This window comes from Aotus nancymaae, unplaced genomic scaffold, assembly GCF_030222135.1.
Source record: "Aotus nancymaae isolate 86718 unplaced genomic scaffold, 86718_ANA_hifiasm-v0.15.2.pri h1tg000036l, whole genome shotgun sequence".
Classification (NCBI taxonomy): domain Eukaryota; kingdom Metazoa; phylum Chordata; class Mammalia; order Primates; family Aotidae; genus Aotus; species Aotus nancymaae.
In genome coordinates, this window is record NW_026988450.1 from 78,270,179 (window position 1) to 78,295,682 (window position 25,504).

Consider the following 25,504-nt stretch of genomic DNA (forward strand, 5'->3'; position numbering starts at 1 on the left):
ACTTGCCCACAATGTTACTGCTAGTCAACCAGCCGAGTCTCTACTCTTACTCTCTTCATAGCAATTTCCAAACCAACTCTACATCTCAGACAGCTTTGAGCCCTCCCTCTCCCGCTCCCCGCAGAGTTCCATCTCTTTTCCTGTGACCAACTTACTACTGGGGCTCTAATGTATTCCGTACCCTCCCCTGGGGATTTTTTTTTAAGATACCCTGAAGATAAAAGCCAGGGATTAAAAGAAAGAAAAGGATTCCTAATGATGGAATGACAGATACTCACTTACTCATTAAACAAACATTTACTGAGCACCTAGAGTATGTTCTATTCTAAGTGCAGAGATACCAGTGTGAACACAGACAAAAATCACTGCCTTCTAAGATACGATCATGAATTGGTGTTATGAAAATCTGGTATGCCTTTGGGAAAGAAGGAAGGGAGGAAGGGGGAGAGAGAGGGGAAGGGAGGGGAGGGGAGGGGAGGGGAGGGGAGGGGAGGGGAGGGAAGGAAAGACAGGGAACACCAAGTGATCTATTCAAGATGCCACTTAAGCTGACCCAGCAAATGTGGTCTATTGGGGGCAAGGAGACACCACACAATTCTTCGCCCCAAGACCACTCTGCTATCTACTGCAGGATCCCCTGTCCTCATTCACTTTCCTTTCAATTTCCACAGTAGAAGAGAAACAGACAGAATGAGCCTCCTTTTTTGGCCACTGCTGGCTTCCTAATTAAAGTCAACGGTTTGTGTTTATTCAGGACCTATAAACACAGATCCAAAAAAGTGTTTAAGAGAAAGCAGATGAAATGTGGGTAAGGACTGGCTAATAAAATCACGGGAAAATGCTGCGCGTTTTCAATCACGACTGTGATTAAACAAAACTTGCAGGAGGAAGCTCTGAGGGCCAAGGCGCATAAATGTGTGCAGGGCCTGAGCTTCCAGGGGAAAATGTAAACCATAACTTCCTGCAGAATTAATTGGTCCCTGGTGGGAGATACGTGCTAAGTTCCTTTGGACAGAGCCAGAGAATCTTGATGCAGCTAATGTGGGTTCCCCTCCCCCTCCTGCCACTAGGTTGTCACACAGCCCGTCCAGACTGCAATTAAAAATCCTGTGGATTTACAGGTTCCTTGGGGACAGCCTTTGGAGGAAGAACCTGTGCTCCAATTACAAGAAGCACCTAAAGAAGCTCAGAAACAGAGGCTGCCCCTTCCAGAGCATAACAGTCAGCTCATCTCAGGGCCTCAGTGTCCACATCTGGCCGCTGCACCAGATTCTGGCCAAGGTCCCTCCCAATAACAGCTTCTCACACACTAGGTTCTTCCAAGCTGGTGCCTGGGTGCAGAGGAGTGCCATGCTCTGAAATGTATGAGGGTCTGGTCTGAATTTGAACATCAGTGGCAAAGATGTTGAAGAACCCTATGGATTCCACAAGGAAGTGGATGACTTTGCAGAGATCAAAGAAAGCAAAGGAGGGGCGACAGCCAGGGCCAGCCTTAATGAAACCCTAATGAACAAGTTTCCACAATTAAGGACAACAATGGGAGAGGAACCAGTGAGGCCCAGAAAACAATCAATGCCTTTGATTAAGCATTGCTGATGAAATTTCCCATTGGTGCTTTAATCTGGCTCCCCGGGGGGTTGCTGGCTTTGCAGTGTCTTCAAGGAAAATTATCTCTTTTTTGAGACAGAGTCTTGCTCTGTCATCCAGGCTGGAGTGCAGTGGCGTGATCTCAGCTCACTGCAACCTCTGCCTCCCAGGTTCAAGTAATTCTCTTGCCTCAGCCTCTCAAGTAGTTGGGATTACAGGTACTTGCCAGCACGTGCCACCACACCCGGCTAATATCTGAATTTTTAGTAGAGATGGCTATTGACCAGGCTGGTCTCGAACTCCTGGCCTCAAGTGAACCACCCACCTCAGCCTCCCAAAGTGCTAGGATTACAGGCATGAGCCACTGTACCCGGTCAGAAAATCATCTTGAATGTACATTATTCTCCAGTCACTACACAGAGAGCTTGGTCCTCCTGCTACTCCCCACCCCACCCCTGCCCACCGCAGTTTACCACATAAGTCTTCAGTGTCAGACAATGGCAACCTCAAGACGCTCAGTGGGTCCGCGCATGGCTCTTTTCTGTACAAGACCATCTTCCTCACCGGCTTTCGCACTCGGCAGGTCCAACCCCCTCATCAGAGTCTCAGTGTACCAACAGCTTTCTGCACTTGGTGCTGAAGCCAGCCTCCTTGGGCTGGGACCCATCTCTCACAATGCTGAAGCCTCAGTAAACATCAAAACACTCTTTGGGAACTGGCTTGGTTTCAGTACAAGAGTGGAGTCCATCCCAGGCTGACTCCAAGCCAACCTGGATTCTGAGCCACTCTCATTATAAATGGTCAAGAGCAAAACAAACTGTTGCCAGACTGCTCCAAAGCTGAGCTGTCCCCAGCGTTCACACCTATAGTTCCCTGAATACTGTTCTGCCTGTCTGCATTAGCACCTGCTGTTCCCTGTCTAAAATGCTGTTCCCAGCGTTGGCCTTCAAAACTCAGTTTAAACTGTCGCCTTCTCTATAAAGCCTTTCCCATCCCCTCCAGGCAGAGTCTGTTTGGTTCAGTAGTTCCTGAGGGTGTGAGTCCAGCGAGGTCCTGTGCTTCAACAGAAGTGCAGAGAGGAGAAACGTGTATTTGGCCATACCTTCCCAGGCTAGAGTTTCCAAATAACCCCTTACTTGAAAATCTATCTAAAAATTTTTACTGTACGATATTTAAGATGTACAAAAAATGGGCCAGGGATGGTGGCTTGCGCCTGTAATCCCAGCACTTTGGGTGGCCAAGGCAAGCAGATCACTTGAGGTCAGGAGTTCGAGACCAGCCTGGCCAACATGATGAAACCCAGTCTCTACTAAAAATACAAAAATTAGCCAGGCCTGGTGGAGCATGCCTGTTGTCCCAGCTATTTGGGAGGCTGAGGCACGAGAATTACTTGAACCTGGGAGGCGGAGGTTACAATGAGCCAAAATCATGCCACTGCGCTCCAGCGTGGGCAACAGAGTGAGACTCCATCTCAAAAAAAAAAAATGTACAGGCCGGGCACAGTGGCTCACACCTGTAAACCCAGCACTTTGGAAGGCTTAGGGAGGCTGATCATGAGGTCAGGAGATCGAGACCATCCTGGCTAACACAGTAAAACCCCATCTCTACTAAAAATACAAAAAATTAGTCGAGTGTGGTGGCACGTGCCTGTAGTCCCAGCTACTCGGGAGGTTGAGGCAGGAGAATCGCTTGAACCTGGGAGGCGGAATTGCAGTGAGACAAGGTTGTGCCACTGCACTCCAGCCTGGTAACAGAGCGAGACTCCGTCTCAAAAAAACAAAAAAGTGTAAAGAATAATAGAATAATAAAACCACTTCTTGTACCCACCACCACCATGTATTCATTTTATGTAATAAAATACATCAAACACAAAGTCTCCTGGGTACCCCAATCACATCCCTCTCTCCAGTCCCCACTGGGAAGCACCATCCTGAATGTGGTATTTACCCATTCCCTGTATTTCTTTATACTCTCACTACATATGATTGCACCCCTTAAATAATGTACAGCATTGTTCTGCGTGTTTTAAAATTTTCATAATTGAAACACTCTGCCTATTAATACAACGGCTTGTTTCTCTGTCCATCTCCTCCCACAGTCTTGAACCCTCTGAGGGCAGCGCCGGCATCCGTGAATCCTCTACATCCAGGAACCTAACCCAAACCCTCACATAGAGTTCATGCTTCATGCATCCTTCCTGGAAACGGAAGAAACAAAACCCTGAGAGCAAAGTCCTCACCCACTAGACCCAAAAAGGAAGGGAGAGAGGGATGCAGGGGCATCTCGGTGGAGGCTGAAGGTGCCCAGGACCCAAGCACGACCCCATCCAGGCTGGTAGAAGGCCGTGCAGCGTTCACTGTGAGAAGCAGGCTCACGGTGCTGCACCCAGCACACACAGGTTTGATAAAACCATTTCTACAGATAAGAAAACAGAGGCTAGAACAGTTAAGCGTGGCTGCTCCAGAGGAGACCCAGCCAGGGCCTGTCTAACAGAGAGCGACAAAGGCCTCACTCATCAGGACCAGAGTCTTCTTTTGTTCAGCTCTGGCCCATCCTGACTTTCAATCACCAAATACACCCCCATGTGCCTTCCAGGATTTCTGGAGGAAACCCAGGAGGTGTCGTACAAGTGGGAAACACTTAAACACATGATGGGTGAGGCAGGGAAAGAGAACACGGTTTATGTGGCCACCATAAGAATGGGCTAATTTTTGGCAGTACAGGAACACCAGCCTTCCGATTAAAGGGAGAGTGCCCCTTGTCAGTGCTCTTTTCATGAATTAACCTGTGTCCCTTGACCTGTGAATCCTGTCAGTTTAAAATGTATCCATGGCCGATCGTGGTGGCTCATGCCTGTAATCCCAGCACTTTGGGAGGCCGAGGCGGGTGGATTATGAGGTCAGGGATTCGAGACTAGCCTAGCAAACATGGTGAAACCCCGTCTCTTCTAAAAATACAGGCCAGGCGCAGTGGCTTACACCTGTAATCCCAGCATTCTGGGAGGCCGAGGAGGGCAGACCATGAGGTCAAGAGATGGAGACCATCCTGGCCAACACGGTGAAAACCCGTCTCTACTAAAAATACAAAAATTAGCTGGGCATGGTGGCATGCGCCTGTAGTCCCAGCTACTCGGGAGGCAGAGGCAGGAGAATTGCTTGAACCCAGGAGGCGGAGGTTGCAGTGAGCCAAGATCACGCCACTGCACTCCAACCTGGGTGACAGAGTGAGACTCCGTCTCAAAAAAAAAAAAATACAAAAATTAGCCAGGCATGATGGCACACATCTGTAATTCCAGCTAGTAGTTGGGGGCTGAGGCAGGAGAATCGCTTGAACCCGGGAGGCGGAGGTTGCAGTGAGCTGAGATCATGCCACTGCACTCCAACCTGGTTGACAGAGTGAGACTTCGTCTCAAACAACAATAACAACAAAAAATGTATCTGCAAGGTCACCAAGTAAAGTTTAACAAGAGCCAGGGCTAAAGAAATAAGTCCCGGCAGAGTGTGGTGGCTCACGCCTGTAATCCCAGCACTCTGGGAGGCCGAGGAGGGCAGATCACAAGGTCAAGAGATCGAGACCATCCTGGCCAACATGGTGAAACCCAGTCTCTACTAAAAAATACAAAAATTAGCTGGGCGTGGTGGCGCACACCTGTAATTCCAGCTACTTGGGAGGCTGAGGCAGGAGAATCACTTAAATCCAGGAGGGGGAGGTTGCAGTGAGCCGAGATTGTGCCACTGCACTCCAGCCTGGTGACAGAGCGAGACTTCATCTCAAAAAAAGCAAAAAACAAAAACAAAAAAAAACACAAAGAAGTCCCAACTCTGGCCCTGACCAGCTGTGCAGCCTTGGGCAAATCAATCAACCTCTCTGGGCTTCGATTTTCTAAAAGAAAAGTATACACTCTACAAACACTCTTGGAGCAAGGCCTACTGCGAGCCTGACCTGTGGATCTAAACCAGAAAACGACCCCGTCCTGGGCCCAGCTGTGTTTAGTGGAGCAAGGTCAAAGTTTAAATGCCAAATATTCTATGAATAATAAGGTGCTCTTATTGTACTTGATTTTCTGTCATATAAACCCCTTTCTGACTGTTTTCTTCTCCTTCTTCTTTTCTTCTTTTTTTGAAAATTCAAGGCATGGTGCTTGATCAATGCTAAGTAGAACAGAGAGCCAGGAAGCTCATCTTTAATTCAGCGCTGACAATCCTCAGCTCAGCTCAAACTTGGCAAAACGTGTTCTTCCCTCACATCTATTCATAGTCGTCTGTTCCTAGAGTTAACGCTCAATTATTCACCCTAACAGAGGAATTGTCCCATGCTCTGAGAATAACATGGGGGGTGGGAGGCAGGAGGGGCAGAGCCGGGAGACACTAGCAGAGACCCCAGCTGCCGCCCAGCAGGCAGCCACACTCCTCTGAGAGAGCTGCAAGGTGACAGCGCGCTCCAGGTATGGCCAGTGGGGAGGAGCTGACCTTAGTCACCAGGGCCTGCAACTTGACACAGGCTGAACCGCATCCTCACCAGGCCCAACTTGGGATCCCTGTGCACAAGGACGGGAAGGAAGGCTCAGACAAGTGACACGACCCGCCGGCAACACAGAGGAGTTGGCAGGGCTGGTGACATGATACAGAGGCGCGGCCCATGTGTACCAAGCACCACCCAAGGAGCAGATGCAATTGACACCCTCAGGTGATGAAAACCTTGGAGCTGCCACAGGCCTCAACTCCTCCCAGGACTAAACGTTTTACCAGAATTGCTTCCTGCCTGGTGGGCCTCCCTCGAAGACAGGCTGAGTTGAATGGAAAAAGCCACAAGGCTATGTGCTTTTGTATTTTTAATATGTTGGAGACAGGGTCTCACTCTGTTGCCCAGGGTAGAGTGCAGTGGCGCAATCATGGCTCCCTGAAGCCTCAGCCTCCCGTTTCAAGCAATTCTCCCACTTCGGCCTCTAGAATAGCTGGGACTACAGGTGACTGTCACCACACCAAGATATTTTTTTTTAATTTTTTGTAGAGATGGAGGTCTCCTGATGTTGCCCAGGCTGTTCTGGAACTCTCAGGCTCAAGCGATCCTCCCACCTCTGCCTCCCAAAGTGTTGGGATTATAGGTATCAGCCACTGCACCCAGCCTCTCACAAGGTTTTGATGAGGATTAAATGAGATGATGCACACCCAGCAGAAACCTCTACTGTTACCGCATCCCCCTTGTATTTTAGTCCTTCATTTTTTTCCTCTGACCCTTGAAACTATAAGGACAAGGAGCCTGCATGACTCAGCATGACTCAGCTTGGTGAGCCCAGGGCCCCACTCAGCATGTAGCTGGGTTCATTCTTCACTCCTTCAGTCACGGCAGCTGACTGACTTATCACTTCCTCTCCAAGGTGCTGAGGAACAGAGAGCCCAGATATGGGGACAAGAGAAAGGTGGGGTAAGGGACAGAGACGGGGAAGACCATGGGCAAACCTAGGGATTTTCTGGACATTCAATAAATACCTACTTGAGATGCTAAGACATGTCCCCCTTTTGCATCTAATCACAGAAATACTTATATACACACATCAAAATGGTAAATTCAGGGCATGAAATGAATGCTTTTAAAGATGACAATTTAGGCCAGGCGCAGTGACTCACTTCTGTAATCCCAGCATTTTTGGAGGCTGAGGCAAGTAGATCACTTGGCCAGCCTGGCCAACATGGTGAAACCCCGTCTCTACTAAAAATACAAAAATTAGCCAGGCGTGATGGGCCACACCTGTAATCCCAGCTACTCAGAGGCTGAGGCACGAGGATCACTTAAACCCAGGAGGTGGAGGTTGCAGTGAGCCAAGATTGCGCCACTGCACTCCAGCCTGGGTGACAGAGCAAGACTCTAAAATAAAATAAAATAATAAATAAATATGTCAATTTAAATTATCAGCCAGGCACAGTGGAGAGAGCCTGTAGTCCCAACTGTTTGGGAGGCCAAGGTGGGAGGATCCCCAGAGCTCAGGAGTTAGAGGATGCAGTGAGCCATGATCGCACCACTGCACTCTAGCCTGGACAACAGAACAAGATCCTGTCTCTAAAAGAAAAAAAAATGTAATAATAATAAAAAAATCCAATATCCACCCAAAGTAGAAAATTAACTCATATACTCATTCATCAAACATATGTCTGGTACCTACCTACTAGGTACTTTCTGTATTTGCTGCCTCCCTTTAAAAAATGGCTGAGGAGCATTGAATCTGAACCCTTCCAAAACACAAGCAAAGACAATAGTGGACTGCATCACAGACACAGGGCTCAAAAGAAAAAGGCATTTTAGACACTACAAGAGTCTGTCTGGAAATTTGCAGTCGCAAAAATGGTTATAGCTCAGCCACCCGCTGGGGTGCCTTTGTCTGTCTGCTCCGTATGGGTTTGTCAGAGGCAGATGTATCCTTTTCTTCTGCCCCTGCCTCCCACCACAAAGCACAGGAAGAGGGTTCTGAAAAGCGGTCCCTCTCCCCAAGAGAGGTCCGGCACAGCCGCTGCACCTCACTCCCTGGATGTGCAGGAGGCAGGAGCAGAGAGATTACTCAGGCGCTTGGAGACACAAGGTCACTCATCTTCCATTGAGAACACACTGAATACAGCTCCTGAACCAAAGTTCATTTTGCTTTGGAAATAACATAAAGTCCCCAAACAGAAAACACTCGGCAATTGTTCATCAGTGGCTCTCATTCATCTTACCTTTCCCTGAAAATAACTCCTTTTTTTTTTTTTTTTTGAAACAGAGTCTCACTCTGTCGCCCAGGCTGGAGCACAATGGCACAATCTTGGCTCATTGCAACTTCCGCCTCCGGGTTCAAGCAATTCTCCCGCCTCAGCCTCCCCAGTAGCTGGGACGGCAAGCGTGTACCACCACCCCCGGCCACACCCTCGATTAACTCAGCCAAATTCAGCTGTTCTCAAAGGGCCAAATGCTTTCCTTTTTCCATTTTAAAAACTTTAAACAATGTAAAGGTGTATTGTGCCTATTGTATTTATTTGTATTTGTTTCTTTTTTTTTTTGAGACCGAATCTCTCTCTGTCGCCAGGCTGGAGTACAGTGGCGCGATCTCAACTCACTACAACCTCCACCTCCTGGGTTCAAGCGATTCTTCTGACTCAGCTTCCCGAGTAGTTGGGACTATAGGCGTGCGCCACCATGCCCAGCTAATTTGTGTATTTTTAGTAGAGATGGGGTTTCACCGTGTCGGCCAGGATGGTCTTGATCTCTTGACCTCATGATTCGCCCGCCTCAGCCTCCCAAAGTGCTGGGATTACAGGTGTGAGCCACTGCACCCGGCCTGTATTTGTTTCCGTGGGTTTTTTGTTTGTTTGTTTTGCTTTGTTTTTAGCATGGGGGAAATGGAAAGCCTGCTGGACAAATTCTAAAAGAGCTACAGCACTCTGTTTCTTATTTTTTGTATATTGTGCATTGTACTTTATCGAATATTGTCTACTGCTGTTCCGCTTATGCACTGACTCACTGACGTCCCTGTACAGCATCGTACACACAAGACCAGTGCGTGGAAAACCAGCCTTCAGGAGCAACCTGGGAGACGGTCAGGATTTTTTTTTTTTTTTGCCTACTGTGCTGACTTCTGAACTTCACCATGAAGATGTGACTCTGTTCAGCAGCTTCTCCTTTGGTGCTTTTAGGTCTTGGGGGCATGTGTCTGTCTGTTAGGAAAAGCAGTAAACCAGCCCAGCTCGGATCAGAACAGGAAACCAGGACCCACGCTGGTGGGTACCAGAGCAGGGCCTTGTGGCTTCGCAAGCCGCCTCCCAGGGACAGGCTATCTGGTCAAGAGAACTCACCCCGTCACTGCTGGGTCCCATAATGGGCTTTCACGTGCCTGGCCTGCTCCCTTCTTCTCTAAATGAGGAGTGACCTAGATGACTGTCACACTCCTGTGTGATAATGGGCAACACACATCACCTCACTGAACCTCAGTTGCCTCTGAACAGCCTTCCACCTTGGACTGGAATCAGAGCCCCACAGGCGAGATTCTAACAAGAGGTTACACCATGTGAGATACTGACCTCAGCATCTAGGGTGATGGGGCCCCTGGGTGGGTCACCTCTAACTGGGAGATGCTTCCTCTTTCACAGCTCCATCCCCTGATCTGTGCCTTAAAGATTAAAAGCTGGGGTCTGGCATGGTGGCTCAAACCCATAACCCCAGCACTTTGGGAGGCCAAGGCAGGAGGATCACTTGAGCTCAAGAGTTCAAGACCATCCTGGGCAACATAGTGAGACCTTGTCTCTTAAAAAAAAATAATAAATAAAGGCTGGGCAAGATGGAACTAGGTGATCTCCACTGGCCTTTCCATTTCACACCAGCCACCCTATGACCAACACACTCAGAATAGATGGCACAGGCAGAAGATTATCCTTAATAGGTATTTCTGTAACCCAGTGACAGGGACCTCTGCATAAGAATCACTTAGAATGCTCATTAAAAATATGACTCCAGGCTGGGCACGGTGGCTCACACCTGTAATCCCAGCACTTTGGTAGGCCAAGGCAGGCAGATCACTTGAGGTCAGGAGTTTGAGACTGGCCTGGCCAACATGATGAAACCCTGTCTCTACTAAAAATACAAAAATTAGCCAGGCATGGTAGTGCACACCTATGATTCCAGTTACTTGGGAGGCTGAGGTATGATAATTGCTTGAACCCAGGAGGCTGAGGTTGCAATGAGCTGAGATCACGTCACTGTATTCCAGCTTGAGCGACAAAGCAAGACTCTTTCTCAAAAAAAAAAAAAAAGACTCTCACTTGTCTCACTTGCCGGGTACAGTGGTGTGCACCTATAGTCTCATCTACTTGGAAGGCTGAAGTGGGAGGATCCCTTGAACCCAGGAGATTGAGTCCAGCTTGAGCAACGCAGCAAGACTCTCATCTCAAAAAAATATATATACACATACATACATATATATGTATACGTACACATATATACACGTGTGTGTGTATATATATGTATTTTATATATATATATATATATATATCTGGACCTTTCCACCCAGGAAGCGTAAGCACACCCAGGTATGAGCAGATTAAAGAAATACTGCAGAAGAGGCCGGGCTCAATGGCTCACGCCTGTAATCCCAGCACTTTGGGAGGCCAATGTGGGGCGAATCACAAGGCCAAGAGATCGAAACCATCCTGGCCAACATGGTGAAACCCCATCTCTACTAAAAATGCAAAAATTAGCTGAGCATGGTGGCAGCTGCCTGTAGTCCCAGCTACTCGGGAGGCTGAGGCAGGAGAATCACTTGAACCTGGGAGGCAGAGGTTGAAGTGAGCCGAGATGGTGCCACTGCACTCTGGCCTGACAACAGAGCAAGACTGCATCTCAAAAAAAAAAAAAAAAGAAAGAAATACTGCAGAAAAGGGAACACAGGCAGAGAATATGCTGGCAAGGTCACATATAGAAAATGGGTGGGGGAACGCTGAATGCAGACGTATAAATCCTACATGCACCTTATTTTCTCAAGTCTACATGGACCAGTATCGAAACATTGAAATTTTCCTTTCAAATTCAATCCCCCACAGTGTAAGGTCTCAGGACCTTTCTTTCCCCAAGATCTTTTTCTCATGGGGAGTGCATGTATGCAGACCATGCAAAGTGCTACAAATCCCAACACCAAATGCATCAAGAGGTAGATTATTAGTCTGAGTCATTTCACACTAACTTTACCAAAACCTCACCGCTCAAATTAGCTCAAGGAATCTGCTTACAACCGCAATTATAAATTCTGAGCTTCCTTGGCTGACGAGTTTGCAGTAGGTGGTTCTTGGCCCTGAGGGCTGCTGAGATGCCCATCGTTATGAGATGCCCACTGAGAAAACCCCTGCCCTCTCCTAGCAGGGCCCACAGGAGCAGCGTCTGCTCTTGGCTAGACGACTCCATGCACAGACTTTTCCAGTTACATTTGAGGTTCACCCGAAGGAGGCAGTAAAAGCAGGAGGTGGGCACTGAAGCTCACCTGGTACGTTTGAATTCCAGCTCTGCTTTTTATTAGCCTTCAGGTTTTCTCAGTTTCCTCATCCGTAAAATGGAAATAATATCACCTGCCACACAGAGTTACCATGGAAGTAAGAAATAAAATATGCAAAGTACATGACACGGCCGGGCGCGGTGGCTCATGCCTGCAATCCTAGCACTTTGGGAGGCCGAGGCGAGTGGATCACATGAGGTCAGGGGTTCGAGATCGTCCTGGCCAACATGGTGACACCCTGTCTCTACTAAAAATACAAAATTAGCTGGGCATGGTGGCGCGTGCCTATAATCCCAGCTACTTGGGAGGCTGAGGCAGGAGAATTGTTTGAACCTGGGAGGCAGAGGTTTTGTAAGCCGAGATCGCACCACTGCACTCCAGCCTAGGCAACAAGAGCGAAACTCTGTCTCTAAAAGAAGAAAAAAAAAAAGCACATGACACATGACACCTGCTCCATGCTCCATAACAGCAAGTTCATGTTGCCATACAGGAAACCAAAAAAAAAAAAATCACAGAAACCCACCACGTGACACTGATGGGAGCCCTGTTAAGAGGGGTTCTCAGGCCAGGCACGGTGGCTCATGCCTAAAATCCCAGCACTTTAGGAGGCCAAGGCAGGCAGATCATCTGAGGTTAGGAGTTTGAGACCAGCCCCTGCCCAGCAAGGTGAAACCCCGTCTCTACTAAAAGTACAAAAATTAGCCAGGTGTGGTGGCACGTGCCTGTAGTCCCAGCTACTCAGGAGGCTGAGGCAGGAGAATCGCTTGAACCAGGGAGGCGGAGGTTGCAGTGAGCTGAGATCATGCCATTGTACTCCAGCCTGGGTGACGAAGTGAGACTCTGTCTCAAAAAAAAAAAAAAAAAAAAGAGGTGCTTTCTGCCAGGGCCATAACTGCCCACACACATAGTCCAGAAAAGTGACCTCACTCCCTAGTTCCTGCTCCACTCACCACCATCAACCCGCTGGCCTGTCATTCACGGTGTCTGGTGACTCTCTCTGCCACCCCATTCCAAACGCCTCAGAAAAGTTTCTCCAATTCCTGAGTGAGAAGAATGGGCCTAGTAGGGCTGAGTTTGAGTTAACCCAAAGAAATAAACCCAAACTCCATTCTCCAAGCTGCTCAGGCCTCAGGGGACATGTGTGGGGTGGCCGTGGGGCACGCAGTATCACTCCCCACGTGGATCCATCATAGGGCCTAGCACACAGTAGGTGCTCACTCAGCGTCTGTTCTGTTGTTGAATGGCAGGATGCATCTCACTCCTCCCTCAAGACAGGAAAACTTGAGAGTTATGAAGCCATGTTTAGGAATGACTGTAAAATACTACCTTTCAGAATACATAGAAATCCCCATTTGATTCTTTCATTTGCAAGCCTGTTTGATCTGCCTACATACTGGTTGGTCTCTGGTGTCCCAGGAGCAGAGGGCAACACACAAAACCAGAGTTCAGGGGAGCAGAGCAGACATTTTAGGAAGTTATCGCCCAAGTTTCACTTCCACGTCGTCTTCTGCATTCTACTTCAACTCTGGTTTTGAGCAAAGCTGAGGCTGGTAAAGAAACTTCCCTTAGTTTACATGTTCCTCTCCCTGAGTCCCAGCACTGAGACTCTGTAGACCAGGGACTCCAATTATTGAGCACCCATTGATATATACCTGACATAAGTATATTTGGACATTTTCTAACCTAAGAACCACAACAAGCTGGAAAATAGACCCTGAGATGCCAAGAGAAGTTATGCAATGTGCAAAAAACTTCACAGTTAAGGAGTCGAGTCTGAATCAAAGACCTCCTTGGCTCCAAGGTCCTTGCTTTTCAACCTGCCGCTGTCCTTTTTCAAAGGTACCAGCCACCAACATTGCAAAGTGTTTCATTTTTCATAAAGGCCCCTGAGCAGTTCGAAAGCATCTTGAAGAACTGCCCCCCTGCATTAAATTCAGATCCCATCTCTGTCAGAATGATAGGCCTGGGCGAATTAGATAGCTCTCACCCACCTGTGACTATGTCCCACAGAGGAAGGGTGTGTAGATAGAGGGCTTCTGCTAGAGGCTATGCTAGATGCTTTGATACACATTATCCTACTCAATCCTCCAAACATTCCAGGGAAGCAGGTGAGAGTAGCCCAGCTTCATCAATGACAATTCTGGTTCTGCAGTGGGATGTGATCTGCCCAAGTCATGCAGTGCTAAGAAGCAGGGCCAGGGTTCTATCAGCCCTGCCATGCAATAGGCTTTGTTGAGTGAGCACTGGATGTAAATTCCAAAGAGCTCAAAGCGGCCAGACACAGCCAGTGACAGGAGACTCTATTAGGCAGATGAGGAAAGAATGGAGCTTTTCTTCCTCCTACTACCCAAGCCTGTCCCATCCTTAACTCCTCTGCACAACGGGGCCCTCACTGTCCTTCCCCCACCTTCTTATCAAAGGATGCTGCTGCCGGGAGGGGGAAGAGACAGAGAGAAGATTAGTCTATCTCATGGTTTATGTTGATTTCAAAGCTGTCGCTTTTCCCATGTTAGGCCTTCTTTTCCACTGTGGATTTAGGTGCTTAGTACCCTGCTGAAGGAAGGTCAAGGGCAGAGATACATTCTGAACTAGGGAAGGACTCCAGTCCTCAGCATCCTCCTGCTCTCACAGCCTTACTGTTAAACATAGCAATGGATGCAGATGGCAGGCACTGTGGAGCTGTGAGCAAAAACCAGGCTCAGGAGCCAGCGGCCCAGGTTCCAGTCCTGACTGTGCCTCTTGGTCTAGATGCTTCCCCCTGGGGGGTCCCAGTTCCCTTGTGTGTTAAAATTAGAGTACTGGATGCTTAGGCCTGAGACTCTGAGCATGGGGTTTCTGCTCAGTCCTTCCAGGCCACCATCACATCGGGAGCTGTTCAGCTCACGCTGTCTCTCCTCCTCCCCTCCCCATCTCAATGGCTCACAGCACCTAGGCCCTTCCCGGCTTATTCAGCACCTGCTGGCAGACAGAAGCAGTCTCTCTACCACTCTTCCCTGTTCCCACTGTATCCTGTCCTGAGGTCCATCCTAGGCCTTCGTCACTTTGTCATATGGGTGCTTTGCATGTCTGCCTCCTCCACTAAGCTACCTCGGGAACCTCCAGCATCATATACAGATCTGCACCGTCAGTGTCAGCCTGGCTCCCGAATGAATGACGGGAAGAAGGTCAGGTTGGATGATCTCCCGGCCCACTGCACTCAAAGTGTGGTCCACAACCCAGAGGCATCACATCATGTGCAAAAGTGTTCAAAATGCAGCATCTCAACCCGCCCCAGCACCTGCTCAGAACCTCCAAGGCAATCCCCTCATGATACGCAGCACACTCAAGTTTGGAAAACTCCTCCAACTCCTCCCTCCCTTGCTTTTACCACCTAGAAGCCTCCAGAATTGTGAGCTTAGCAGGGCTCACTAAAACATAGCCAACCATTAACCAAGGAGATCTGCCTTAGGAATCTTCTAGAAGCCTTGCCACTGACTGTCACAAGCAGAATCCAAAATGGGTAGTGCCCGGGGTGACTCCTGGCACACATCACTCACTGGCCCTCTCCAACTCTCAAGGAAGCCCAGGCAGCTTTCAATAAGGCTGAGGAGGCCGGACGTGGTGGCTCATGCCTGTAATCCTAGCACTTTGGGAGGCTGAGGCGGGCAGATCACAAGGTCAAGAGATTGAGACCATCCTGGCCAACATGGTGAAACCCTGTCTCTACTATGAATACAAAAATTAGCTGGGCATGGTGGTGTGCACCTGTAGTCCCAGATACTCGGGAGGCTGAGGCAGGAGAATCACTTGAACCAAGAAGGCAAAGGTTGCGGTGAGCCAAAATAACATCACTGAACTCCAGCCTGGTGACAGAGGGAGACAATGTCTCAATTAAAAAAAAAAGAAAGAAAGAAAGAAAACAAAGAACACTGAGGCGGTCGGGCACAGTGGTTCACACCTGTAATCCCAACATGTTGGGAGGCCAAGGCAAGTGGGTCACCTGAGCTCAGGAGTTCAAGACCAGCCTGACCAATATGGAGAAACCCTGTCTCTACTAAAAACATAAATTAGCCAGTTGTGGTGGTATGTACCTGTAATCCCAGCTACTCAGGAGGCTGGGGCAGGAGAATCACTTGAACCCAGGAGGCAGAGGTCACAGTGAGCCAAGATTGCGCCACTGTACTCCAGCCTGGGCAACAGTGTGAGATTCCATCTCAAAAAATAAAAATTAAAAAAAAAAAAAAAAAAACACTGAGGCCTGGCAGAGACAGACAGACTGGCTGCCACTCACCCGCACAGGTCCCGTGTCCACGCTCAGAAAGCTCTCTTCCCTCATTTTTCTACTCTTGACATTTACTCAGCTTGTAAAAAAAGGATCCTTTCCAAAATGTGTCTTCAGTTTTTTAATAAACCCTGCAATTCCTTTAATGATTTCAGATTATCTTAAATATTTATAAAAATCACTCTCAGCGACACTTCTTTAAGCAAACCTCCTAGTCAACTTCGATTATTGATATATTTATGAACATGATGTTCAAGGAGCAGATGGCAGCTAGTAAGTCCTCAAAAAGGAGGAAAAAAAAAATCAATGGGACAGAATGTAAGCTCCATGACTCGCCCGTCTACTCTTCTCGACAAGCTCTGGTATGCTTATCTTTCCATTCAGCGGAAGCGCCACACAAAAGTCCACAATTGGTTTAAAACAGCACACTTGGACTTCATAAAGCTTGGAGGCTCCCTCTGTAATCTAGGAATGACCTGCCAGCCAAGGGCTCAATTCCCAAAGGAAACGGAAGCTCTGTCGAGAAAGGGCAAGGCGATGAATGGGGAGACAGATGCTGGGACCAGGGGAAGGCCAGAAAGCACCAGCAGCCGAGGGAAGACACAGATATTGCTGAGCACCTGCCAGGTGCCATGCTGTCTGCTGTGCACTTCCCATGCAACCTCTGGTTTGATCGTCACAACAGCACTTCCAGGTGGCAACTGTTAGTCCTCATGTGAAAGATGAAGAGAAAGACAAAGAGAAAGGAAGTATCTCGGCCAATGCCACAGAGCTGGTGAGTGGCAGAGCCAGAATGCGAACCCAGGCTGTCAGGACCCCAAGGCTTCACTGCCTCTAGAAGAAAAGGAGACAGAAAAAAGAATTGCTCTTAACCTCATGCATCCTAGTCTAACAAAGTTGCCTTTCTTTCAGCCTGGGGAGGCCAATCACCCCCCTTTTAAGACTGAAAGACTTAATTGCCAAAGTTCTACTGAAGCAAAAGGACTTGCTCGTTGGAGAGCCCAGAAAAGGAAAGTCTCGGCTGAATGCAGGAAGGAGTCGATGCGAAGTTTATAAGATAGGAAATGAGTGTCATAGGCACATCAAGAGTTGACTTTAGGAGAGAGACAGAAAAACAGGGCGGGGCGGGGGCAGCCCTCATCCTGAGAAATGAACGAAAAGCAAGATCACAAGGCATCTGTCTTCAACAAGCCTTTATCAAGTATCCCCTTTAGGGAAGAGAAAAAAAACCCTTCATTCCTCCCACCCCAATTTACTTCTTTCAAGAATCTTCAACTCAAGCTAAAACAGAGAGATGAATCTGGCTTTTGAACGCCTATACGCTTGCTGAGGAGACAGTGATTATTCTGCTGTTGGTGATGATAACAATAATCATGGGTGGTATTCGCCATTATATGGGGTGTGCAATGGGAACGTGGGCCTATGCTAAGCGCTTCGCTTATGCTACTGCCATAAGCAACACGACCCCGTAACATATGTGCCCATTTTACAGATGAGAACACCAAGACTCCAAGAAGGGAACAAACTTGGTTCCATGCACGCGAGCAGTGAGAAAGAAAACCGAGGTGTGAATTTGGATCTCACTCTCTTACTCAGGCACCCCAGGAGACAGATGGGGTGGGGATTCTTTTGCCTGTTTAGAAATGGAGAAAAGAGGGTTCCAAGAGTGTAGTGACCTCTCAAAGGCTGCATAGCCAAGAGACAGTGAAGGTGTAGCTGACAAAATTCAGACTTAAAACACTGCCTTTACAATGCTTACTGGTGGACGACTTCACTGAAGACAGCCAAGTCCCAGACCACCAAAGCCACATGAATGGTGGTCTCTTCAATTAAAGAGATGGCAGTAATGCTGAGCACAGCTGAGGCCACAACCTCCTGGCACTGGCATCCCTCGGGCGTCCTTCCTGTGCTTGGGTCTCTGGATCCTGATGCAAGAGCTGTCAGGGACCAGGAATCCACATAGGGAAGAACCCCGGGAGAGTCACTTCAAGGCCAACTGCAGGCCAGTGCACTGCCCTTGAGATGGAAAAAGAATGTACATCCTTAAAGAGCAAAGGGGAACCCATCATGCTTCTGCTCATTCTGTCAAAAGACACATACTGTTTCCTGCATGCGCCAGGCAGCAGGTCACGTGCCAGAGCAAGCACAAAGACCACTCAGGGTCTGCAAGAAGCAACGTGAGCTCTTCAGGCCGAAGACTAGGCAAGGACCCTCAATCTGCCCCTTCCTGACTGAAGGTCTGGGGCCAAGTACTGCACTCTAAGTCTCAGGAAAATGACACCCTAGCTCTCCTTTACAGGTAACCCTGGCCACTCCACAGCTCATTCATTCAAAATGAATCTGGGCCGGGCACAGTGGCTCACACCTGTAATCCCAGCACTTTGGGAGGCCGAGGTAGGGAGGATCCCTTGAGTCCAGTAGTTTGAGACCAGCCTGGGTAACATAGGGAGACTCCATCTCTACAAAACATTAAAAAACTAGGTCGGGTCTATAATCCCAGAACTTTGGGAGGCTGAGGTGGGTGGATTATGAGGTCAGGAGTTCGAGACCAACCTGGCCAACATAGTGAAACCCTATTTCTACTAAAAATACAAAAATTAGCCAGGCATGATGGTACACGCCTGTAGTCCCAGCTACTCAGGTGGCTGAGGCAGGAGAATCGCTTGAACCTGGGAGGTGGAAGTTGCAGTAAGCCGAGATTGCGCCACTGCACTCCAGCCTCGGTGACAAAGTGAGACTCCATCTCAAAAAAAAAAAATTAGTTGGGCATGGTGGCACACACTTGTGGTCCCAGCTACTTGGGAGGCTGAGGTAGGAAGATGGCTTGAGTCTGGGAGGTCAAGGCTGCAGTGAGACATGATCGCGCCACTGCACTACTTCAGCCTCAGCAATACCGTGAGACCCTCTTTAAAACACACAAAATAAATCTGCACATGCTCAAACAGCAGCATGTTGCTGTACAGAGGGGTGTCCTGTTGAAATAAAAATAATAATAGCACTTCAGGACTTGGAAGCTGGGGGACCCACATAGCTAAGGATCCTAAGAGAGGTACCCAGAAGACTTCAGGGGCTGAGAGAAGGGGCGGCTGTCAGAGAGAGCAGAATTAATTGAAAATCTCCCAAAGTGAAGGGCAGAAACATATACCAGACTTTATCTGAAAGCCATCTCCAAGTCTCCCTGTGCTGGAACCCACTCCAGCCTCCTGCATCACACACGCTGCCTTTCCGGGTGCTGTGAGCCCAGCAAGGATCTAGACTGCAAATTCCGACATGCCTCCCCAGGAAGAAAACTCAGGCCAGCTGACCATTTCTGCCTGCTGACCAAGGTAGCAAAGCCACCTCTTCAGGCTTCCCCCACATTACAGGAACCCCAGGCCTGGGAAACCATCCCAGCCATCAGCCCTGGCTCAGCCAGTCATCAGGCAGTGGCAATCAAAATGATGCCTTCTTTAGATTTTTCCCCCAATGCAATCTTCCAAGAATGGGAGAGTCTCAAAGTCAGAGATGAAGCCCTTTTTCACAACGGAGTCAGTATTTTCCCAGGATGGTCTCCTCAGAGAGGGAAGGAGTCCATGCAACCCAGATGGCAAAACGTGGCTCCCTGGGTTTCGTGGATGGATGTCACAGGGCAAGGAAGCCAAAATGTGGAAGCACACCGGCTCACCTCTCAAAATTCACCGCCCACCCGTTCATCTCACAGTTTTCTATGGAATGCCTCCCACGTGCTCCAAGTCACCCTTTCTAGGTGCTGGAGATGCAGAAATTCAAGGTGACTGGCAATGACACTTTCTATCACGGCGCCCCCTCCAGGCCAGGAAATCTACGCTCGTTTTCTCAAGGTTCTACTCAACAGCAGCCCATTTTACAGACAGGAGCCCAAGACTCAGAGCGGGTAAGTGACTTGCCCAAGGTCACGCAGCTAATAAGCTGCAGGGCCAGGCATTAAACATAGATGCAAAGTGCACGTGACACTTCTCCGCAGCGCCAGTTTCCCACTCTCTCCCTCTGCACCCCTCCACATCCCGCAGCAGGGTGGGTAGCGAAGACACACCCCGGGGAGCTCCAGCATGGGCAACCCTCGATTCCTCCTTCCTTCCAACCCTGACACAGGACACACGTTCCAAAGGACACACAGGTTTCTCCCACCCCAGTGTTTGTGTCCACAGCCCCAAAAAAGCCCTGCCGGCTGCAAGGGCACCCACCCGTTAACACTGAACTTCCATTTAAAAAGAAAGATGATGAAGAGATAAAAGACGAAGAGGAAGTGCTCTTTAAACACAGGCGGGTGGCTGCCCCAGGAGGAAGTCCTGAGGCCAACGGAGATTCTGTTCACCCCCTCTAGTTCCTCAAATCGAAGACGACTGGCCTTCCCAGCCCCTGATGGGAGGTGGCCGGGGGCCTGCGCAGCTCCCTGGGTCAGTCCTCGCGCCGACACATGGCTCACAGGAAGGGTCTGCCCGGGACCCGCCACCCCGACCCGAGCGCCCCCTGCCTTGAGGCGCACGACGCGCCGCTCTGCAGCTGGGTGGACCCGGGCGGCGGCCCCGCGGCGCGCTCCCCTCGGGTCCGCCCGCCGCCCCCCGCACGCTCGAGGCGCCTCCCCCAGGACCCCCGGCCGGACGCCCCCACCCCAGAGGCGCCCCATGTCCACCCGCCGCGGCGCCCGGCCCGGCAGCCTGGATGGCACCCCCGCCTCTCCCCGCACCCATCACGCGCGCGCCCCGCACCCCGCGCCCTCTCCGGGGGCAAATCGGCTCCTGGGGCGCGCGCGCGGACCGGCCGGGCGGCGGCGCCTTCGGAGCCCCGGCACGTACCTGGCGGCCCCGGCGGGCGGGCGGGCGAGGGGAGCGCGGCGCGGGAGCGCAGGAGCCTCGGAGCCTCCGGTGCCGCCGCCGCCGCCGCCGCCGTTTCCGGGTTGGCGGGGCTCACGTCACCGCTACAGGTTTGCGAGCGGCCCCCGCCGCGGCGGCAGCAGCAGCAGCGGCCCGGGCGAGTGCCAGGCGAGAAATAACTATAAAAGGAAGAGGCGCGGCGAGGAGGAAGAGGAAGCGCTGTTTACCTTCGAGAAGCCGAGCCGCCGGCGCTCGCACAAAAGGAGGACGCTCGCCTCGCGACGCGCCTCCCCCTGCGCCCCGTCCCCGCCGCATCGCGGGACCCCGGCGTCAGCGCGCGCCGCGCCCCGGGACCGCCCCGCGCCAGCCCCCACCCCAGAACCCCGCGCCCGCCTGGCCTGTACCCTCCCGAGCCGGGGCGCCGTGGGCCCGGGACGGTGGTGACCTTGGGCAAGTCACCGCGGGGCGCGCTGCGGCTGGGGGCCGGCGCCCTCATTGTGCCAGGAGGAAACCCGGCCCGGGGAGGCACAGGGGTGGCCCCCAAGGTCACGGCTTGTCAGGCAGGGCTCGGCTCGAACCCCGGTCTCTAGACCTGTGGGCTGGCCAGGTTCCCGTCCCTGGGTGGCTTTCCCCTCACCTGGACTTCAGGAATGGTGACAGTCCCTGCCCGGTTCACCTCGCAGCGGGGGTCAGTGGGAGGATGTGCGGTCCACGCACCCCTTCAGCCCTCCCACGGATACTCACTGGGCCTACTAAGTGCCTGGGCTGTTGTGGGCCCTGGAGCTGCAGCTGCGAACCCAGACAAAATCCCTGCCTGCGAGGGGCAGCGGGACCAGGCCGTAAATACCTGATGGGTTTGATGGTGCTAAGTGCTGTGCCAGAGGAAAAATAAAGCGGGGCGAGGGGACAGTGCGGGCTGTCGGTGCTACCCAAAGTGGCTCTCCAAGGACTTTGAATTTAGTACAGAAATTTCCACATACATAAAAAGCTCCTCGCCATAGGTCCAGTTTCAGGTATTCTGGGAGACCTCATCTTTCCCCGGTCTAGAATGGCACAGAGTGAGTTTTTCTCCCTCTAACGGGACGTGCCTAGGAAACTGATATTCTTCCTTCTGCCTTGTTCCCCTGGCCCTGAAGCCCATCCTATCATTATCTTGACATTCAGCCAGAATTTCTCGTCAAGATAGACAGTGTTCTCGCAAGTATCTTTCTGCTGTCCTCCAGCAGGATATCAAAAGGGTTACATCAAAAGCTTCCATTGTCTTTCCACCTCCACCTCCACCTCCAGCTATGGGGGGTTGGGTGTGCTCACATTATACTCAGTGCTGAGTCGTTTCTTTTCTTTTTTCTTTCTTTCTTATTTTTCTTATTTTTTTTTTTTTGTTTGTTTGTTTGAGACAGGATTTGGCTCTTTCGGCCAAGCTAGGTAGTGCAGTGATGTCATAGTTCACTGCAGCCTCGAATTCCTGGGCTCAAGCGATCCTCCCACCTCAGCCTCCTCAGTGGCTGGGACCACTGGTATGCACCATATGCTCCGCTAAACTAATTTTTAAACATTTTTGTACAGGTGGGGTCTCCCTATTTTCCCTGTCTACCCAGGCTGGCCTCTTTTTCCTGGGCTTAAGGGATCCTCCCCGCCTCAGCCTCCCAAAGCGTGGGGATTACAGGCATGAGCCACCGCACCCAGCTCGACATTTCTTTAACAAAGGTGCCTCGAGCCTTCTCTTGGCCAGGCCCAATGTTAGGAGCTGGGGGCACTGAGATGGTGCCATTTCAGCAGGACCCCGTGGACCGCTCTCTAAGCTTACCTGAGCGCCAGTGCCCCATTCCTAAGGAAAGGGAACTGATGTCCACCTTGCCGTAGGGACTGAGAAGTAGGTGGGAAACCACTGGGTCCTGAACTGTGACCTTGAGGAGAAGCAGGAAAAGGTTTGGAAGAGGCAGAGCTGAGCCCCTTATAAAATGAGCGGTAACAATTCTGAACATTTATAAAGTACTAACCAGGTGTCAAATGTGCACAGGCCCAGGAAGCAGGTTTATCGTGGCCCAGTGCCATGCATGAAGACACTGCAACTGGAAGAGAGATGAGGTTTGCCCAAGGTCACACTGATTAGACAGCGGTGGAGCTGGGCATGTCCCAGATTGTCTGACTCCAGAAAAGCCCAAGAATTATCCACCCTGAGACTCAGTTTGTTCATATGTGAAATGGAATGGATAATGACTTCATTAGGTTATGGTGAGGATGAAATGAAATAGCGCATATATAGAACCGAATGGGTAGGACCGAGGAGAAAGCAATCACCGTTGTTGTTACTATTATCATAACTCTTGCAATTTACCTTTATTTTTATTTTTATTTTTATTTTAAGACAGGGTCTCATTTTGTCACCCAGGCTGGAGTGCAGTGGCGCAATTTTGGCTCACTGCAACCTCCACCTCCAGGGTTCCAGCAATTCTCGTGCCTCAGCCTCCCAAGTAGCTAAGATTACAGATGTGTGCCACCATGCTGGACTGATTTTTATATTTTTAGTAGAAGTCGGGTTTCACTATGTGGCAGCTGGTCTCAAACTCCCAACCTCAGGTGATCTGCCCACCTCAGCCTCCCAAAAACTGTGCCCAGCCTAATTTTCGTATTGTTTTGTAGTGACAGGGTTTTGCCATGTTGCCCAGGCTGGTCTCGAACTCCTGAGCTCAAGCGTTCCACCTGCCTTGGCCTCCCAAAATGCTAGGATTACAGGCCTGGCCTACCATAATAATTGTTAAAGGCACGAGGTAAAGAACTTACAGGCAAGCTTGGGATCTGTAAATACTTTGATGTGGCTGTAACATGGAGCACAAATTTGGGGGTCCAAGAAGCAGAGAAGATAGGTGAAGGTGAGAGCAGGGCCTGGATCCCTCTTAGCCTGCACTCCACTGAATTCTGAGATACCTGGGATAGGGAATCTAACTCAGAGGGGAAAGTGTCCATTCACTGCTTACAGTGAGGCTGAGAAGATGATCCTGGCTCACTCTGATCCCGATAGGTTTGATAAATTCAAGCCAGTGGGAACCTCTGGCAATTCTGTAGTGACTGCTTGTTTCCCGGGGTGTTAACCCTGACAAAGGTAGGCAGAAGTCCAGCAACCTACAGAGAGCACTGTTTTTGGAGTTAGGGAGCCAGCCTGCCATCTTCAGCTGTGCAGTTCTGGACAACTGACTTCTTGAATGTTCTTATCTGCAAAGTGGGAATGATAATGTTATCTTCTGTCATTGAGAGGACTACGTAAGAAAATGAGTTTTTCATGCTTTATAACAGTAAAGCAGCATGCACATTTCACTTTCAGTATCAGAAGCCTGTGCTTTCATTGGCCAAGCAAAGAATCTCGAAAAAATAAGATTTTCAAAATTAAAAAGGAAGCCTGTGCTTTCATAGCACATGCAGGCCACACATCTTTCAAGCAAAAAATAGCTATTTCCTTCATATGTGCAAAAGCCCCTCAAAAATATTCCTCCAAAATGTGTTTCCCTGCTGAGCGTTTGCAAGAGTGCGATTAGGTATAGAATGTAACAGAAGGTAAAGTCAAGAGACACAGAGACAGTTTTTGTCCTGCTGTTACTATTTTGCGATTAAGCCCACTCCACATCCCATCGCAATAAGAGCAAACTCAGTGGTGTTAGGCTTCGCGCTTTTCAGTCTCCCCACACCTCTGCACCGGGAACCAAAAGGGAAAACCACGCCCAAGCCCACTAAGGGATGCTGTCCAGCCCTGGAGCACAGCCCTTGGAAGACGCTTCAGAGGCTCAGCTAGCCCCTTTAGGGTAGGAATCCCACTCAGTGAGGTGGAATGACTTCCCGGGACACAGAGAGCTAGCCCTCAAGTTAGAACAGGGTGTGTGTGTGTGTGTGTGTTTTGAGACGGAGTCTTGCTCCATTACCCAGGCTGGAGTGCAATGGCGTGATCTTGGCTCACCGCAACCTACGCCTCCCGGATTCAAGCAATTCTCCTGCCTCAGGCTCTGGAGTAGGTGGGATTACAGGCATATGCCATCACACCTGGCTAATTGTGTATTTTAGTAGAGACGGGGTTTCTCCATGTTGGTCAGGCTGTTCTCAAACTCCCGACCTCAGTGATCTGCCTGCCTCGGCCCCCTAAAGTGCTGGGATTACAGGCGTGAGCCACCGAACCTGGCCTAGAACAGGGTCTTTACGGAGAGATGCGGAGCCTTGGGCTTCAAAAGCTGAAAAGTTATTATTTCTAGGGCCTGGGAGGAGGGGGGAATGGGGAGTAACTCCATGGGATTTCTTTTGGGGGTGACAAAAAATATTTTGGAATTAAGTCAAATGTGGCAGTTTCACATTAGTGAATGTACCACATGCCACCCAGTTGTTCACTTTAAAATGGTTAGCTAGGGCCAGGCGAGGTGGCGCATGCCTGTGATCCCAACACTTTGGGAAGCCGAGGCAGGGAGATCACCAGGTCAAGAGATCGAGACCATCCTGGCCAACATGGTGAAACCTCGTCTCTCCTAAAAATACAAAAATTAGCTGGGCATGGTGGTGCACACCTGCCGTCCCCACTACTCAGGAGGCTGAGGCAAGAGAATTGCTTGAACCTGTGAGGCAGAGGTTGCAGTGAGCCGAGATGGCACCACTGCACTCCACCCTGGGCGACAGAGTGAGACTCTGCCTCGAAAAAAAAAATGGTTCGCTGTGTGTTATGTGAATTTCACCTGAATTTTAAGGAAAGAATAACTTGAGGGATAAAAAGCTAGTGAGCAGAGCATTGCAGAAATGAACCACGTGTCAGAATCATAGCAACTGAGCGCCGTAACTACTCAT

General features: G+C 50.1%; 1 protein-coding gene and 1 pseudogene across 8 annotated transcripts in view; both read right to left on the reverse strand.

The window, feature by feature from the left end:
* CYRIB (CYFIP related Rac1 interactor B) overlaps positions 1-21,004 on the reverse strand; it is a 172,348-nt gene extending 151,344 nt beyond the window's left edge. For 6 of the 8 annotated variants that reach the window (XM_064384598.1, XM_064384585.1, XM_064384594.1 and 3 more), the window contains exon 1: positions 20,914-21,004. The gene's annotated coding sequence lies outside the window, so the exon portion shown is untranslated. Of the gene's footprint in view, positions 1-20,668; positions 20,868-20,913 lie in introns of those variants that run through there. The other 2 variants (XM_064384590.1, XM_064384589.1) reach the window with 1 other exon arrangement.
* On the reverse strand, positions 8,947-8,997 carry LOC135278158 (U7 small nuclear RNA; annotated as a pseudogene).
* Positions 21,005-25,504: the final 4,500 nt, after the last annotated feature.